The following is an 18,392-nucleotide window of genomic DNA, read 5'->3' on the forward strand; positions in this document are numbered from 1 at the left end:
CTCGTGGAAAAGCTTTCCAGCAACTAAATTTAAAAAAGTGCTACGGGATTACCTAGCCAATAAGGTATATTACAAAATTACAGATTTTCTTCAAGACAAAATTAATGTGGTCTAAATACATTTATTAAAGGCTTTCATTTTATTTTATTATAGATTCGCTCTGACATTAACAATATGGTATTTATTTTCGAATCTGCATTTTTTAATATATAACTAATTTAATTCTTGACTTGTAATGACATGTTTTAATGATTATACTTAATTTTATTATTGTTTCAATTGATAATACTATATTGTAATAACATTGTATTCTCATTAGTAATTTTATTATAGCACTAAATTTGTTGAAGTATTTTATGTATTTTGCATGCCTACTGGTAAGATATAGCAGAACTTATCATTCAAATTATGTCACCTGTATATATGTACTACCTACCTATATCTGCAAATAAAGAATTTGAATTTGAATTTGAATTTGAATTTGAATTTGAATTTGAATTTGAATTTGAATTTGAATTTAAGAAAAGAGCAGAAGGACTAATAAAGGGGTTATTAAAATAGATCCTTTACAAAACTTCAATCATAATGTTAAGCCCAGCTTTTCTTTCAATTATGTTGGAGTGGGCTTCTATTCTTATCAGCAGCTGAATACCAAAGTTTTATACAGAGCGACTGCCTATCGAACATCAGTTACGGTCTGCCTTCCGCAGCACTCGGTATGTATAACTATGGTCACCCATCCACTGAGCAACCTCGGCAAATGTAGCTTAACCTGAGAGATTACCCGTGTGGTTGTTGTAAATAGATCATAGTATACATAAAATCACGCCTTCTTTCCAAAGGGGTAGGCAGAGACCAGACAACGCTATTTGACACGATCCATACAAACTTCCTTTGTAAAAAATAATACCTAGTATTAATACTAAATATTCAGCCTATATATCCTTTATCACTTTAAGTAATTAACGTAAAATACCTTCACATCTATGTAAACAAGTTCCCCAAATAACTGTTGTTGATTAAACAAATTAAGTCGAGTTATGTGCCGCGACCAATCAACGAACGGTTATTAAATTTAGTTGGGCGTTTATATACTAGGCGAAGGAAACACGGCTAAGAGTATACTTAATTTCTGTCTTAGAATGTTGTCTTTGTGGACACTTATTTTGGGATAAAAAGGACTTTGTTATAGATCAACCAAAGGTGTGCCAATTTTTAACAAATATGTTAAGAAATATTCTATCCTGAAATATAATTTGTCATCAGCATTTTTTTATGTTAATTGTACACAACTTGAATAATATATATTATGTACATATTATATTATAAGCGCTTTGATTAACACTGTAAGCTTGTGCCGTTTTATGAATAAAAATAAATGAATAAATTATATTATCTATTGAAATTATTTCGTAAAATTGTGACGTCAAACACCTATTAAAATTAAATTAGTTAAAAGTGTACTTTGCAACTAATAATGATTAAAATGCAAAGTTTGTAATTTTTTAAGGCATCGACTTTGACATTTAATATGTATTCTTCTTCTTGTTGTCGTATGGTTAGTGGTCAACCTAGTGTCAAAGTTGTTCAAGCCTCCCGAAGGCCTTTGACGTGGCTTAACGACGAGAACGACTTTTTACGTGCCCTCTGAAGCATGGAGACGCCCAGTTCCAATACCACTATGCGGTCACCCATATATGGAATGACCGCGCCAAGCGTTGCTTAACCTACAGATCTAATAATTGGCAATAAATAGTTCTTGAAGCTCCCACTAGGAGCGCTGCTCAGTGTTTAATAAATATCTTGATACCTACATAACTTTTGGGCTGCCAATAGTCAATAGTGATTAAAATACGCCCTTCTGAACGCGTTGTATCAGCCCAGTGTGTATTCCACCCTTAGCTAACTGTTGTCATGACAAATTAGAAGGGAAAGGTCAATCTATAAATTAAATAGGGCTTGACCGCAGCTGAGCACGTACCTACGACAGTGAATAATTATTTTAGGGTGGGTAAATACTTGAGTTATGTACTCTTAGGTTAAAATAGAGACATTATTTATGAAGTCACTATGAATGAAATTGTTTCAATTAATAAATAAGTAAATTTTACCAATTAATGTCCCACTGCTGGGCAAGGGTCTCCTCCTGTAATCAGGGAGGGGTTAGGCCTTAAGTCCATCACGCTGACCATGTGCGGGTTGAATGTAAATTAATAATATATCAAAAAGAACATTTGTAATCATTGATCTCCTCCGTGGCGCAGAGGTTAGGGAGGTAGCTACACCACTACCATTACGTTTTGTAGTAGTGAATTCGATTCTTACATGAAATAAATATTTTTACATTTGCCCTCTGGTCTCCGCCTACCTTTATAGAAAGAAGGCGTGATTTTATGTATACATAGCTGACCCGCGCAACTTCGCTTGCGTCACATGAGAGAATCGTAACTTTTCCCCGTTTTTGTAACATTTTTCACTGGTACTCTGCTCCTTTATGTCGTAGCGTGATGATATATAGCCTATAGCCTTCCTCGATAAATGGGCTATCTAACACTGAAAGATTTTTTCAAATCGGACCAGTAGTTCCCGAGATTAGCGCGTTCAAACAAACAAACAAACAAACTCTTCAGCTTTATAATATTAGTATAGATAATGTATATACAATAATATTTATATAAATAGGGTACACAATCTTGGACAGCAATAGCTAAGTTACTAAATAAATAATTATTTTGATCTACTTACATATAAAATGTTTTCATAATATGAGCATGGCTCTTTTGACTGGTATTTTTCACTCACCTTAACTCGACCTATATTTCAGAGACAAATTTCCACCCTTGACAAGCGTAGGGTTGACATGAGATTACAAGTCTTTATACACAACAAATAAAATATTTTATTGTTTAAAAATTAAAAAAAACATTGTGCTCTCAAATATTAGTATGTTATTTTAAAATACAACGAATTTTGATAGCGAATTCTGGGAAAGATTATGGAGTCAAAAGTTAGATACTTAATTGAACATTTTCTTATTAATTGGAATCTTAACCTAGTCATTAAAAACTCCAGGCCAATTCTTTTATAGTCATGTGCACCAACCTTTTGGACCAATAGATAAAAATAGTCACACCGTCAAAAAACTAAAACATCCATACTAATATTATAAATGCGAAAGTAACTCTGTCTGTCTGTTACTCAATCAAGCCTAAACTACTGAACCAACTTGCATGAAATTTGGTATGGAGATATTTTGAAACCCGAGAAAGGACATAGACCACTTTTTACCCCGGGAAAATGACACATTCTCAAGGGAAAATGGCGGTCGAAGTCGCGGGTAAAAGCTAGTATTGTATAAAATAAACATAAATTTTACCCATTTCGGGATAACGGAAGCGTAAGATTTTAAGTAGGTACAACAAGCTAGTCATGTTTTGGTAGTAGCCTAAAGCAAGTGCTAATAAAATAATATGAAAACTACTAACAAGATTCTCATCGAAATAAAATATATTTGTTAAAGAAACAAAAATAAAAAACAAGTCTATTTTCCCACGTAACAAACTCTTTACCTGTAAGTGACAACCCTAGCCGCCACCCCCGGTCTTTTGTGTCCATTCAGACGGCAGAATGTTTTCTAGCGTGCAACTTATGTACTCTTATATAATACCTAGGAAATGTTAGCTACTGAGGTTAGGTTAGGTTAGGTTAGGTTTCCTGGGCTTTTTCCGCACTTAGCCTCTTAAATGGGCCTTTGTGCGTGTATCTACCCTCTCTCATTGTTGCGTTGATTTACCCTCACTCCAGCCATCCTAGTTCCTCCCAGCTACTGAGGTTATTAACACAATGTAATGTGTTATATGAACACGTCTTATATGGGTACATAATAATAATATATAGTTTTATTTGTCAAGTTACAATGGCTCATAGGTAATACACTTTAGAAACTAACATATTGTGTATTTTAAGATAACTCCCTCACTAAGAATTGCTCTTGTGTCGCGGGGACTTTTACAAACATACAAACAACGGACACAAAGTACAACCAGACCCGAAACAATTATTTGTGGATCGCACGAATTATTGTTCCATGTGGGTATCGAACCCACGACCTCTCGACGCAATGGTAGCGGCGTGGCGACCTAAACCACTGCGCCACGGAGGCAGTCACGCAGGTAGAATGTTCTCTAGCGTGCAACTTATGTACTCTTATATAATACCTAGGAAATGTCGGCTACTGGGATTATTAACACAATATACTGTGTTATATGAGCATGTTTTATGAGGGTTAAAATCAAATTATCGTTCTTTGTATAGTCGTATTGTATTCTTAATTTACACTAATATTATAAGATTATAGAGTTAGTTTGTTTAGTTGAATGTGCTTACCTTAAGAACTACTGGTGCAAATGAAAAAATATATTTTAATGTGGCATAGCCAATTTATTGAGGAAGACTATATATAGGCTATATAACACGCTACGCGCTTACGCTACGACCATTGGGAGCGGAGTAGCAACGAAAAATGTACGGTAGAACGGGGTTACTTTTGAAGACAGGGGTTACTTTAAAATGGAAAGAAATAGGCATGTTAAAGGTCTGCACTCTATTTGAAATGCTATAATTATATTCATAACGATATTTAGTACCAAGAACCAGAAAACCGATCTCGTCGCTAGCTATTTATGCGAACAATTTACTTATTTCTATAATCAAATTCACCCCAAATTTTCCTAAAGTATGTTCTACGGTAACAAAATAGGAGATAATTATGGCCCATTCTCTAGTCAGCTAGTGATTTATAATTACCCATATAAAAATAGACTTTAAACTACATATTACATTTCTACAAATGAGATTAAAAGCATCTAGAACTACATTTTTAAATTCTATCAATTTTACAAACTTAACTGACAGCCCTATCTGTCGGTTCCAGTCTTTTGTGCATTTCAAACGGCGCGTTTCCTAACGGGCAAACTTGTACTGACGGGCAATGTTACCTAACACCTAACTAGGAGAGAACTTTACTGACTAACGTATTGAAAAAAAGATATGTAGGGCTTTGAGCTGAATCAAATAAGTTTATTAGATATTTGTTAAATCTTACTAATATTATAGATGTGAATGTTTGTTACTGAATAACGCCGAAACGACTGAACAAAATTTGATGCAAATTGAAATACATATATGTAGTTATGACCTGGATCAACACATCGGACTTTTATATCCGTTTGTATGTCTGCAATTATGTCTGAAACTATCTAACCGAATATGATGTTTCTTTTTTTTCTTTTGTTGAATGGATTGAAGATTTTTATTATTGCTTCTAAACGAATAAACTGAGGATTATTTCTTTGGCCCGACCCGGATATCAAACCCGAGACCTTTGTATGATTGTAAAAGTTCCCACGCAAAAGCAGTTCTTAGTATGGGAGTTGTCTTTTTAAAAAGTAAAAGAAAATAATGCCTTCGTACAGCCTTAGCTACAGTTGTATATGACAGATAAAAACAAGAATGTTAAACTACAACCGGTTCGGAACTCAGCCTGTGAGCGTGCGTTCCACAGGAAGCACATTGTTACCGCTCTTTCTTTACTACACGAATATGTGGGTATTTTAGAAATGTATGGTAGATGTTAGACTGCTTACTTCACCGTCTAGGTACGATTCCCGAAACAGCCAAAGTGCTATTGGGTAAAGATGATCTCAATACTAAGTATATAAATAAATAATAGACATCATTGGACAATTGATCATTTGATTCCAAACTAAGCAGATTCCAAATAACTGATAAACATACTTTTATATAATTACTAGCTGACTCGCGCAACTTCGCATGCATCACATAAAAACATGGTTCAAAATTTTCCCCGTTTTTGTAACATTTTTTACTGGTACTCTGCCCCTACTGGTCGTAGCGTGATGATATATAGCCTTATATCGATAAATGGGCTATCTAACACTGTAATAATTTTTCAAATCGGACCAGTATTTCTTGAGATTAGCGCGTTCAAACAAACAAACAAACTCTTCAGCTTTATAATATTAGTATAGATCACACCTGTAATTCGATTCTCTTGAACTACCGACAAACGGCTGGCTATCGAGAATTTTTACACGAAAATCTGTTGAGCGCCTCTACCGGGCTCCGTAAGAACTACATTGGCAGTACATTTTAAATGTCAAACTCTCGATACCAGACATTACAGACTATACAAAATTGCGCTACTGTTATACCCGAAGGCAAGTCAAATATGACAAGTGCGACTGTAATGTTGGTATATTACATAATAATATGTATGTAATATACCAACATTACAGTCGCACTACTAGTCACTACTAGTCGCATGTATGTACAAACATACATACAAACATACATACAAACATACAAACAAACATACAACTGTATGTAACGGTCTTGCAATCCATCTCGCTTCAATATTATCAGATGCCAACGTTCGACCAATTTCAACTGAGATGACAGCTTTATATTGATCTTGAGTCTTCTACCTACTTATTTGAGTTTCCTGTATATTAAGGTTTAAGGCACCTTGCCTTGCTTTAAAACAATATATATGATATGATTTTTATACCTACAATATTATATGTTTTGAAAAGCTTGTTATCGTACTTTCCTTTCAATTGTAAATAAACGTCTATAACATGATAAAATAAAACCTTAATTAGTTTTTAAGTCTAATCGTACTTCAAACCAATATTAGAATGCGAAATTTGCCTTTTTGGATGGATGTTTTTTTTATTTTGATTTTATGTTAGAGTCAGCTTCCAGTCTCATCGGATGCAGCTAAATATCAGATTTTACATGAAGCGCCTGCTTATCTGACTTCCAACAACCCAGTTACGTAGGTTATAACATGAAACCCTTGGTTAAGACGACTTTCAAGCTTCTGACTGCAATTTACGACTGTCAAAGATCTTCTAAAATGACGTGCCTTCCGAAACAAGGAGGAACTCGACATGTACAAGATGATCACCCATCTACAGAACAACCTCGACAAGCGTAGCTTAACCTCAAAGATCGATCCGCGCGGCTGTTAACTAAGCTATGAGAGTAATATGTAGTAAAGACATAAAAAACACAATTAAAATAATCTAAACTCTAATTACATGTTTTACACGTCAGTCTAGACTAGTAATTGAGTTTCTAAACCCTAGATTATTGTCTAGGCTTTAGGCTCACAATTTTCATTATCTAGGTAACCTAGGGTTTATTAGTGGGCTAGGTTTAAATTGAGCAAGTTTTGGCTAGGAGTGAATTACTAACAATGGCCACGCTAGTGCGGTGATCTAACACATTTTAGTGCGCAAAATATATGAGACATGTTTCTGTGATACAACTTACACTACAAAAATATATTGTCGTATTTTCGTGGCTGACGTTGACATTATTATGATAATTCTTTTACTTTTAAGTACTAGGACATTTTTTAAGGCGCTGTTTATAACTCACTAGCGGATCCGCGCAACTTCGCTTGCGTCACATAAGAGAGAATGCGTCAAAATTTTGCCCGTTTTCGTAACATTTCATTTCTTATTGCTACTCTGCTCCTATTGGTCGTAGCGTGATGATATGTAGCCTATAGCCTTCCTCGATAAATGGACTATCTAACACTGAAAGAATTTTTCAAATCGGACCAGTAGTTCCTGAGATTAGCGCGTTCAAACAAACCAACAAACAATCAAACAAACCAACTCTTCAGCTTTATAATATTAGTATAGATTAAATTTTTGGGCTTGACACCGACTACCGTATCAGTAGGTACATAGCACATAGCAATAATAGTTTTTTTATAGTAGTTTATATTTACAACCAACTTTCAATGATGAGTTTGGTTCTTTATTACTCAATACTCCACATTGTTTTGAACCGATTGCAAATAGATATAAAACGTGTCACCACTATAATTTAAATTACAGATTATTCGCAGTGCAGTGTCACTCGTATCGCACTAGTGTGTCTTTGCGTCTACTTCATATAACTCAGGTAGATTTAGGGTCTGACCTTCCAAAGTGTTGAGGTACAAAGTAAAACTAACAAATAAGTGTTTATTAAGTTTAAGCTTAAATTAAAGTAAGGTACTAACTAACGGCTTTCAGATTTATCTATACTAATATTATAAAGCTGAAGAGTTTGTTTGTTTGTTTGTTTGTTTGTTTGAACGCGCTAATCTCAGGAACTACTGGTCCGATTTGAAAAATTCTTTCAGTGTTGGATAGTAAATTTATCGAGGAAGGCTTTAGGCTACATATCATCACGCTACGACCAATAGGGGCAGAGTACCAGTGCAAAATGTTACAAAAACGGGGAAAATTTTGTGACGCAAGCGAAGTTGCGCGAGTCAGCTAGTTAAGTTTAAGCTTAAATTATAGTAAGGTAACGGCTTCCAGATTTATTGCGTTATAAAGGTAAGATAGTGAAACTAATTATTTCAATAAACGAGATACTATTGGTATTTCTGTTATGCTTTAACTGGTAAATCGCTGAACCGATTTTGATAAAATTATGTGTAGAGATAGCAGAAGACTCGTAGTAAAAACACTTTTATGGGTCTCTAAATGGCAGATATAAGGGATGAAACTCTTAGCGTATAAATAACACTACTATAAATGCGAAAGTTAGTAAGTATACTAAGTATGTATGTATTTTTGATGAAATCTTCGAAAATGACAGCCAGGGCCCACAATTTAATGTGGCTTCCCAAACACGGAAGAACTAGATATGTATAATATGGTCACCTATCTTCAGGACAACCTCGGCAAGCGTAGCTTAACCTCGGAGATCGATCTACGCGGCTGTTGTTAACTAAGCCACGAGCTCCTCACGTCGGGTTACACAATACAATAACGCAATCAAACACACCTGGGTACGTCTCGTGCTAATATTTGCTATACGAATCAATATCGATACATTTACGGTTGAGTTACGATTCAGAATAAATCGAATTGTGTTGTGACAGTGTGGCTGTGAATACCGGTAAGGAAAGCTACATATATCGCGGTCATAACGTGGATGGGTGAACGATTAGTAGTCTATTGAGCATCTATGTGCTTCTTTCTGCAGACAACAAAAAAAAATGATGAGTTTAATTAATATATTTAACCCGTTAATGTCTCGCTGCTGAGCAATGGTCATCTCCCGTGATGAAGGAGGAATTAGTCCTCGAGTCAACCACGCTGGCCAATTGGGTTGGAGACTTTGCATACCTTCAAGAACTGTTCTAAAGAACATTTACCCCCGGTTTCTTGTACATATAGCGGTAGTTTATCGATTCGATAGCGTTCATTTTATATGAGTTTTAACGCTATTGAATAGATAAACTACCGCTAAATGTACCTCAAAAACCATAGAGACAGTTAGACATGCAAAGATTTTTTCCTTCATTATTTTTTATACACACTTAACTTCAAAAAGTCAACCTGCAACCACTTGCGTGAGAGGTACCAACTTACCGGTTACACAGTACAACAGTAGCGCAATTCTCTACAGTCGGTACTACCAATTATCGAGAGTTTGACATTTAAAATGTACTGCCAAAATAGTTCCTACGGAATCCGCTAGAGGCGCTGATTAGATTTTCGTTCATTTTTCGATAGCTAGCCGGTTTTCGGCTACCGAGATACAGTTTCTATACTTATTCATAAGCTGAGAAACTGGCCTTTAGTCTCATAAAAGGTACAACAGTAGTCTAATAAAACTGAACAACGTTCCTCGTGACGTCACAATCCAATATGGCGTCCCTTTATACCTGTTATAAAAAATATCATTCTGTTCGTTATAAAAGATTCATGAGATGTTAAATCATAAATCATAAATCATAAATCATTTATTGTTTGCTGAAACACTGTTACAAAGATGTTACATAATATAGGTATACAGTTCCAAGTGTTCGTACCATGTGGCATGCAAAATAAAATAAGATTATAAAAAATTTATAAATAAAAATAAAAATTGCACGACTTATTTATAATAATTTTGATTATAGAATTAATGAGAATGAATTAAATTATATACCAGATAACATAATAAGAATTAATGAAATATTATAACAAACAACATAATATGGAATTGATGAGATATTATTTAACAACATTGATAACATTGACAATATTGATAGAAGCTAACTTGGGATTAAATGATCAATTTATTTAAATATACATTAATTATCTAATTTGTCATTCAGATATTCAGATAAGTGGTAATAACATTTTTCTACTAAAAATTGTTTTAATTTTATTTTAAATTGCGTAACATTCAATGTCTTATATCTTATATTCTGTTTATAGCGATGTTTATATCTCGCTTGTTAAACTTGAAGGTGTAGGCAGGGGTTTTGCTATTAATAATGATCTGTGGGTTAAGCAAACCTTGGCGCGGTCATTCCATAGATGGGTGACCGCATAGTACATTTGAGCTGGGCGTCTTCGTCCTACGGAAGGCACGTAAAACGACGGTCCCGGTTGTCGTCAATAAAGATAACAGTCGTTAAGCCACTTCAAAGTGTGGGCGGCTTGAACAACTTTGACACTAGGTTGACCACTAACCATACAATAAGGTTGATTTAGCAATAGTTTCAGCTTACTTTTCACCATACATAAGCTGTTATAAGCGCTGAATCTGCCTCTCACTCCCTAAGGAATGCTTTCACCCCTTCAGGCACACAATTATCACCACCCCTTAATTAAGAAGGGTCTAAATTTACAATAGTAATATGCCTCACTTAATTAAGTTAATTAAAACGGATAAGTTTTATGTACAAGAGTAATGGGGGAAGATATTCTTTCACTGTTTAAAAAGGCTTAGGTATGTAAGGCTTTTTCAAGAAAAGTCTAAGTTATGTATGTATTAGAAGTAATTATCATTTGATGTAACGACAAACAGCTGACTTGACGCAGTGGTTTCGGTCGCCACGCCGCTACCATTGCGTCGGGAGGTCGTGGATTCGATTCCCACACGGAACAATTGTTTGTGCGTATCAGAAATAGTTATTTCGGGTCTAGTTGTACTTGGGGTCCGTTGTTTGTATGTTTGTAAAAATTCCCGCGACACATGAGCAATTCTAAGAGTGGTAGTTGTCTTTTTAAAGAAATCAAGTTCTTTAACACAGTTCTGAAAGAGATGCAAAGTACCCAACCCTCCCTTAACCCGTATGGTGGACTGAAGGCCTAACCCCTTCTTCATTCCGGGAAGAGAGTTTTCTTATTATTTTAACCGGAATATGCGTAAAATGTGGGTTAACATTTTTATTACTATCCAAAAAATACTTTTAAAATGTGTGCAACTGCCTATCACAAAGTCCCGGCTTCGACTCCCGGGTCAAAAATATTCAACAATAGTTTAGAAATCGGTAAAGTGTAGTACAGCCATAGCCCCACCCCCTATTACAAAAAATATTCCAAATAAAAAGCTCAAAATAATACACTTTGTTCACTTATGTAGCCGCCTACGGTTAGATTGGCCGGATACTGTTTATCATATTAGAACCTTTTCTGCCCGGGCTTATGACGGACAACTAAAAGGTTAAAGTGAAAGGCTATGTAACCGATCAACCCTTAAGTAAGGGGTGGGAAACGTTTAGTGTGTGTTTTAGTGATTTGAACTGGGCGTCTTCGTGCTTACAAGAGGGTACGTGTTACAAGAGGGCACGTAAAAAGTCGGTACCAGTTGTTGTCAATTAAGATAACAGTCGTTAAGCCATGTCAAAGGCCTTCGGGCGGCTTGAACAACTTTGACACTAGGTTGACTACTAACCATACGACTACGTATAAAAAATATTAATTGTACTTTGAGAATCAAAGTCAAAACCTCGCATTTAGCAGTTACCTGGGTTGTTATACCCTTTGGTAAGACTGTTTGTCAGAATTTCAAGCTTCTAACAACTGTTAACGACTGTCAAAGATCTTCGAAAATTACAGCCGGGACCGCCAATTACACGAAGGAACTCGATATGTATAAAATGGTCACCTATCCACAGAACAACCTTTAAATATTGTAAAAATCATTAAGAGCAGTTATAACGTCAATAAATCATAGCCTATCACCAATAATAAACACAAAAACAAATACCACCTATTCTCTAGAAAAAACAGTTCAGAAACGGCCTATTATGTTAAGTTTCAATTTCCTGGGTACCGATCGCGCTGTTAACAAAAGACGACGCTTATTGTCATGTCAACCTGTCTCTCTGTTCAATAGACTATGTAGGCCAAAGTACGGAACGAGATGTATAGCCGGCTAAGTTTGTTTGTGTGAATATAGCTGCGAGCTGCGGAGAAAACAAAATGTAATAATTTTGAAACTGTTTTAGGTGCAGCGCAGACGACAGACTATCCGTGACGCACTTTTTAGTCTGTGAAAATAGAACTTATGCCATTATGTGCAGTAACGCACACAACGCGCAAAAAGTCCGGCGCGTTACTACATATAATTGCGTAAGTTCTATTTTCACAGACTAAAAAGTGCGTCAAGGATAGTCTGTCGTCTGCGTTGCACCTTAGTGAACAGAATGCCATAATCTAATCACGGCTTACAACGTTTGGTAAATGACGAGTGGATTAGGTCACCACGCGGCTACCATTGCGATGGAAGGTCATGGGTTCGATTCTCACACGGAACAATTATTTGTACGATCCACATATAATTGGTTAGGGTCTTATTATATGGTATTGCTCGGTAAGGCTGGTTGTCGGACTTTCAAGCTTCTGACTACTGTAAACGACTGTCAAGTCACTGCAGCGGCTGGTTGCTACATTCAGAGATACAAACTTAAATGGCGCGTATCCCTGCGCCATATTTCATAAAAAGTAATAAAAAAAAAACAATTAAAATTTCCATCAACATTTTCGCTATCCATTATTAATAGCGAAAAACACTTTTAAAACAACGCTCCATATTTAAAACATCTGAATACGTAATTAAAAATAAATCAAAAAGTTTTAAAAAAAATTAATAACCGGCTTATTGAGACGCCTTGAACAAAATTTACATATCCGAAGAAACGCTTTGAAGAAAATTGAACCTTAAAGTTTGGACTGTAGGGTATATTTTCGTGTGTATTTATTTTGTAATAAAGACTAGTTGGTCCCAATTTTAAATAATATGAAGACGCCTTTTGGAACAAGCTGTTTTATTAGTCTATCTTTGGTTTGAAAAGAAATTTTAATATTCTAAATTCTAAGAAACTCTTAAGGTTTTTAAGATTTAAAGATTTGTAGAATTCAATAGAGATGCGGCTGAAAATTATTGGGAACTAGCTGACCCGCGCAACTTCGCTTGCGTCACATAAGAGAGAATGGGTCAGAATTTTCCATGTTTTTGTAACACTTTTTACTGTTACCTACTCTGCTCCTATTGGTCGTAGCGTGATGATATAAAATATGCTTTTTTTTCACGAAAAATATTCTCAAAATTATTTAGTCGCGCTAAGGCATATCCGCCATTAAAACAGTTGCCATGGCAACGGAATTTTGTTAATTCAATGTCATTATAATATTGATATTTCGCGACTTCGTTGATTTTTTTGAATTTTCCCGGGAAATGCGTCATTTTCCCGGGGTAAAAAGTAGCCTATGTCCTTTCTCGGGTATCAAAGTATCTCCATACCAAATTTCATGCAAATTGGTTCAGTAGTTTAGACGTGATTGAGTAGCAGACAGACAGACAGACAGACAGACAGAGTTACTTTCGCATTTATAATATTAGTATAGATTTTACTAACAGGTACTGGTAGTGTTCATTGGACTGAAATACTAGGACCCGAGTTTGATAATGTGTCAAAATTATCAAATAGTATAAAATATTTTTGAAACTTTTTATTGACATAAAAGAGAATTTATTAAATTCGCTAAACACAGTTTTATTATTAAATGTGTGGAATGAGTATGTTCCAGAAAAAAATGGGTTTATAAACTACTGGATTAAGTTAAAATTATTTTACTGAACGAATAATTTTGAAACTTTTGGCAGAGTTCAAAAAGTCATTCGTAATTAATCCAAAGATAAAATTATCTACCAAAGACACAATCTACCATTAATAAAGTGTTACAAAAACCTCCGTTTTAACCTTTACTTCAAAATAAAAGCATTTCTTAACAATCACACAGACGCGATTCTCAAAGGAATAAATATGAAACGTATCGCGTAATATTTTACTTTAAAATACAAAGAACACTGTTTGATATTCTGCAATCTTCAACTATGCAATGTTACGTATTGTGAAAGAGAATAGGTTACACACGCAGCGCGGGTGCGTGGCGAGTGCGGGGCGAGTGCGGGAGTACGGCGGGTATTTACTACACGGTAGTTAGTTTTGTGTGTTTTGATAGCTGTTGTTAGTTTATCTTGTAGATAAGTTATTCGACACCTAGCTTCAGTTTTAACACATACCTATGAATAATTATATATTGAAACTAATGTCATTACATACATACATAAATAATCTCGTCTTTTTCCCATAGGGTTAGACAGGCAGAGACAAGGGAACGCCACTTGGTACGACACTTACAAATTTCCTTGCCTCATTCACATCCAAACATGTTGTCATACAAGACCGCCGGTTACGAGTACTACGCATCTAACCTTTTTGCATCACCGATATGACCAGTATGTCTTTCTAAAGCAACCCATCCCAACGTTTTCATAATAATATACGTACAGTATTTTTTTCGTTATTCTACATTTTTTTCTGTTTTTCTTCTGTGTATTTCCAGCTATTTGACAAAAACACCTGGCATAGTTAACGCGACTTGCATTCGTGTTGTATCTGAAGACACCTTACAGTTAAATCGACCCACTCTCTTACACTTCAAGAGAATAGGTTAGTGTTTCGTATGTGAAACCTGTCACGTGTCTGTTTGCATGCACTCTGATATTGTAAACTATATACATAAAAACGTACAAACACACAGAGATAAATACATACAAACATACATATACACACTGATATATAAAACCAGTCTCATGGCTTTTTGTTTGAATGCATTTTGATATTGTGAACTACATACATACAAACAGTCATACATACATAAACAAAGAACGCCACTCGGTACGATCCTTAAAAATTTCCTTAACCTCTTCCCTTGCTTCATTCACATACATATGTACATGTTGTCATACAGGACCGCCGGTTACGAGTACTACGGACCTGACCGTTTTGCAAGACATCACCGATATGATCTGTGTATGTCTTTCTAGGACGTCTCCGGCTTTTCCATTTTACCATTGGTATTCTCCAATATCTTATTTATAACCTTTCCATGTCACATTGTTAGTTACCGTACTCCTCCGAAACGATTGGACCGAATCTCATGAAATTTTGTGAGCATATTGAGTAGGTCTGAAAATCAGCCAACGTCTATTTTTCATACCCCTAAGTGACACAATTTTTTTTATTTATGTGGCAAAACAACGTTTGCAGTGTCGGCTAGTAAATTAGAAACCCCGAAGACGAACCCAAGAACTCATAATCAACAGCTGTATACGCTACTCACTGCGCCACAGACACAGTCAATAAAGATACAAAGTTCTTTCAAAAAGAATCGTGAACAGAAACTAAATTTTATCGCAATCCTTATTCCCCCAGTAATAAACTTCTTTCGTACTCCAACGTCTGAAACTTAGTATGAAACAATATAAAACTGTACTCTGTTACTTACAGTTGTTATATAAAATATGTGTTGTATAAAACAGTCACGTTTCAGTTGTAAAATTGTGATTACTATAGTGATATTTGAATATCTAACTATTATCTATACTATATCTATACTAATATTATAAAGCTGAAGAGTTTTGTTGCTTTGTTTGAACGCTCTAATCTCAGGAACTAATGGTTCGATTTGAAAAATTCTTTCAAAATTAGATAGTCCATTTATCGAAGAAAGCTATAGGTCATAAATCATCACGCTACGATTAATAGGAGCAGAGTACCAGTAAAAAATGTTACAAAAACGGGGAAAATTATGACCCGTTCTCTCTTATGTGACGCAAGCGAAGTTGCGCGGGTCAGCTAGTCTTTACTAATATTATAAAGCTGAAGAGTTTTTTGCTTTGTTTGAACGCTCTAATCTCAGGAATTAATGGTTCGATTTGAAAAATTCTTTCAGTGTTAGATAGTCCATTTATCGAAGAAAGCTATAGGTCATAAATCATCACGCTACGACCAATAGGAGCAGAGTAACAATGAAAAATGTTACAAAAACGGGGAAAATTATGACCCGTTCTCTCTTATGTGAGCGAAGTTGCGCGGGTCACCTTGTGATTAGTATAAATTCATGACTTAATACTACCAAAATCTAGACCAATTTGGAACTCAAAACCAGACATAATTAAAGCCTTAACAGTCAGCATGCATCTGTGTCATACAAAAAGGGTAGCAACCCCCACTTTTTGGTCTCAAAACTTGAGTTAAGCTTCACAAATAAATCAACACTACGCCGACAAATACGGTCTAGGGAGAGTTTTTGTTCGTTACTTTAGAGTGAAAAGTGGATTTTAAAGTTGTTTTTTAAGTTTAAATGATCCTGTTAGTGTATTTTTCAGTATTTTATACAGTATTTTCTTTAAAAGAAGACAACTCCCGTACTAAGAATTGCTCTTGTGTCGTGGGGACTTTTACAAACATACAAACAACGGACACAAAATACAGCAAGTTTAATTTTCAATCGCGTTTAAGACCCGTTGCGTTATGATATTATGAGTACCTACTAGTCGCAAAAGTTTAAAAACGTTAAAAGTACAACCAGACCCGAAACAATTATTTGTGGGAAGCATAAATAATTGTTCCGTGTGGGAATCGAACCCACGACGTCCTGACGCGTAGCGGTGTGGTGACCTTAACCAATGCGCCACGGTGGCAGTCAAACTCTGCACCCAATAGATGAGACATTTTCTTTATTTCAGCTAATGAACCATCTCTGGACTATAGAAGGCCCAGACTTTTGGAAAGCGTGCGTGGAAAGCCAACACATTTTATTTTTGTTATTATTTTGAAATAATGATTAAGTGTAAGACGTTTTATTTCAATAACGGAATAGTAACAAAAAAGAGATCCAATATTGATTCCTAAAGCCATTAAAAAAAAAAACACTTTTCCGATAGTGGAATAGTAGAGCAAAAATGAGATCGAATATTAATTCCTAGAGCTATTTAAGAAAACACTTTTCCCAAACGACTCCCATAATTACTGTACTACATAAACTTATCTCGTTAAACCAAAAGGAAGAAAAATAACAGAAGTAAACCACTGCAATAACAATAACATTAATATAAATCTTAGGAATACTTTCGTCCCCTAAATCCATATTATGTAAGATTTAGGGGATGGTTTAGTGTGACATTATGAGACTGTTTATTAAGGCGGTCATAGCCAGTTGCGCTCACTGGTCTTCGGGTTAAGCAACCTTCGGCAAGGACAGGCTAAAGATGGGTGACCCTCCTACATCTATAGTATGTACATTATGAGACTGTTTATTAAGGCGCTCATAGCCAGTTGCGCTCACCGGTCGGTGGGTTAAGCAACCTTCGGCAAGGATAGGATAAAGATGGGTGACCGCAGCACATAAATATAGGCTTCTAAATCTATATCATGTACATTACGGTACTGCTTGTTAAGGTGCTCATAGCCAGTTGCGCTCACCGGTCGGTGCGTTAAGCAACCTTCGGCAAGGACTGTCTATAGATGGGTGACCGCCATAGATAACTTGAGCGTCTTCGTGCTTCGGAGAGCACATTAATATCGGCTCCTAAATCTATAGTATGTACATTACGAGACTGTTTATTAAGGCGCTCATAGACAGTTGCGCTTACTGGTACCGACCAGTGTAACCCACCGGGGTTAAGCAACCTTCGGCAGGGACTGTCTATAGATGGGAGACCACTTAGTGGTAATTGAGCGTCTTCGTGCTTTAGAGAGCTAATTTATAGGTTTGTAACCGATCTGTAAGTTAAGCAACCCTTGGCGCGGAATCTTCAAAGATGGGTGACCGCTTAGTGGTATATGAGCATGTTTGTTCTTTAAAGGGTATGTAAAAGTCGGTCTCTAAATCCATATTATGTAAGATTTACGGGACGGTTTAATGTGACATTATGAGACTGTTTATTAAGGCGCTCATAGCCAGTTGCGCTCACCGGTGGGTTAAGCAATCTTCGGCAAGAACAGGCTAAAGATGGGTGACCGCAGCACATAAATATAGGCTTCTAAATCTATACCATCTACATTACGGTACTGTTTATTAAGGCGCTCATAGCCAGTTGCGCTCACCGGTCGGTGGGTTAAGCAAATTTCGGCAAGGACTGTCTGTAGATGGGTGACCGCTTAGTACGCTAAGCGTCTTCATGCAAAAGCTGTAGTCAGTTAAGATTGTGATGTTATGTGAAAGACC

The 18,392-nt window shown here is 35.8% G+C and overlaps 1 protein-coding gene across 8 annotated transcripts in view; it reads left to right on the forward strand.

The window, feature by feature from the left end:
• Syt7 (Synaptotagmin 7) overlaps window positions 1-18,392 on the forward strand; it is a 679,167-nt gene that overhangs the window by 609,614 nt on the left and 51,161 nt on the right. The window lies entirely within an intron of this gene.

Source organism: Anticarsia gemmatalis, chromosome 28, assembly GCF_050436995.1.
Source record: "Anticarsia gemmatalis isolate Benzon Research Colony breed Stoneville strain chromosome 28, ilAntGemm2 primary, whole genome shotgun sequence".
Classification (NCBI taxonomy): domain Eukaryota; kingdom Metazoa; phylum Arthropoda; class Insecta; order Lepidoptera; family Erebidae; genus Anticarsia; species Anticarsia gemmatalis.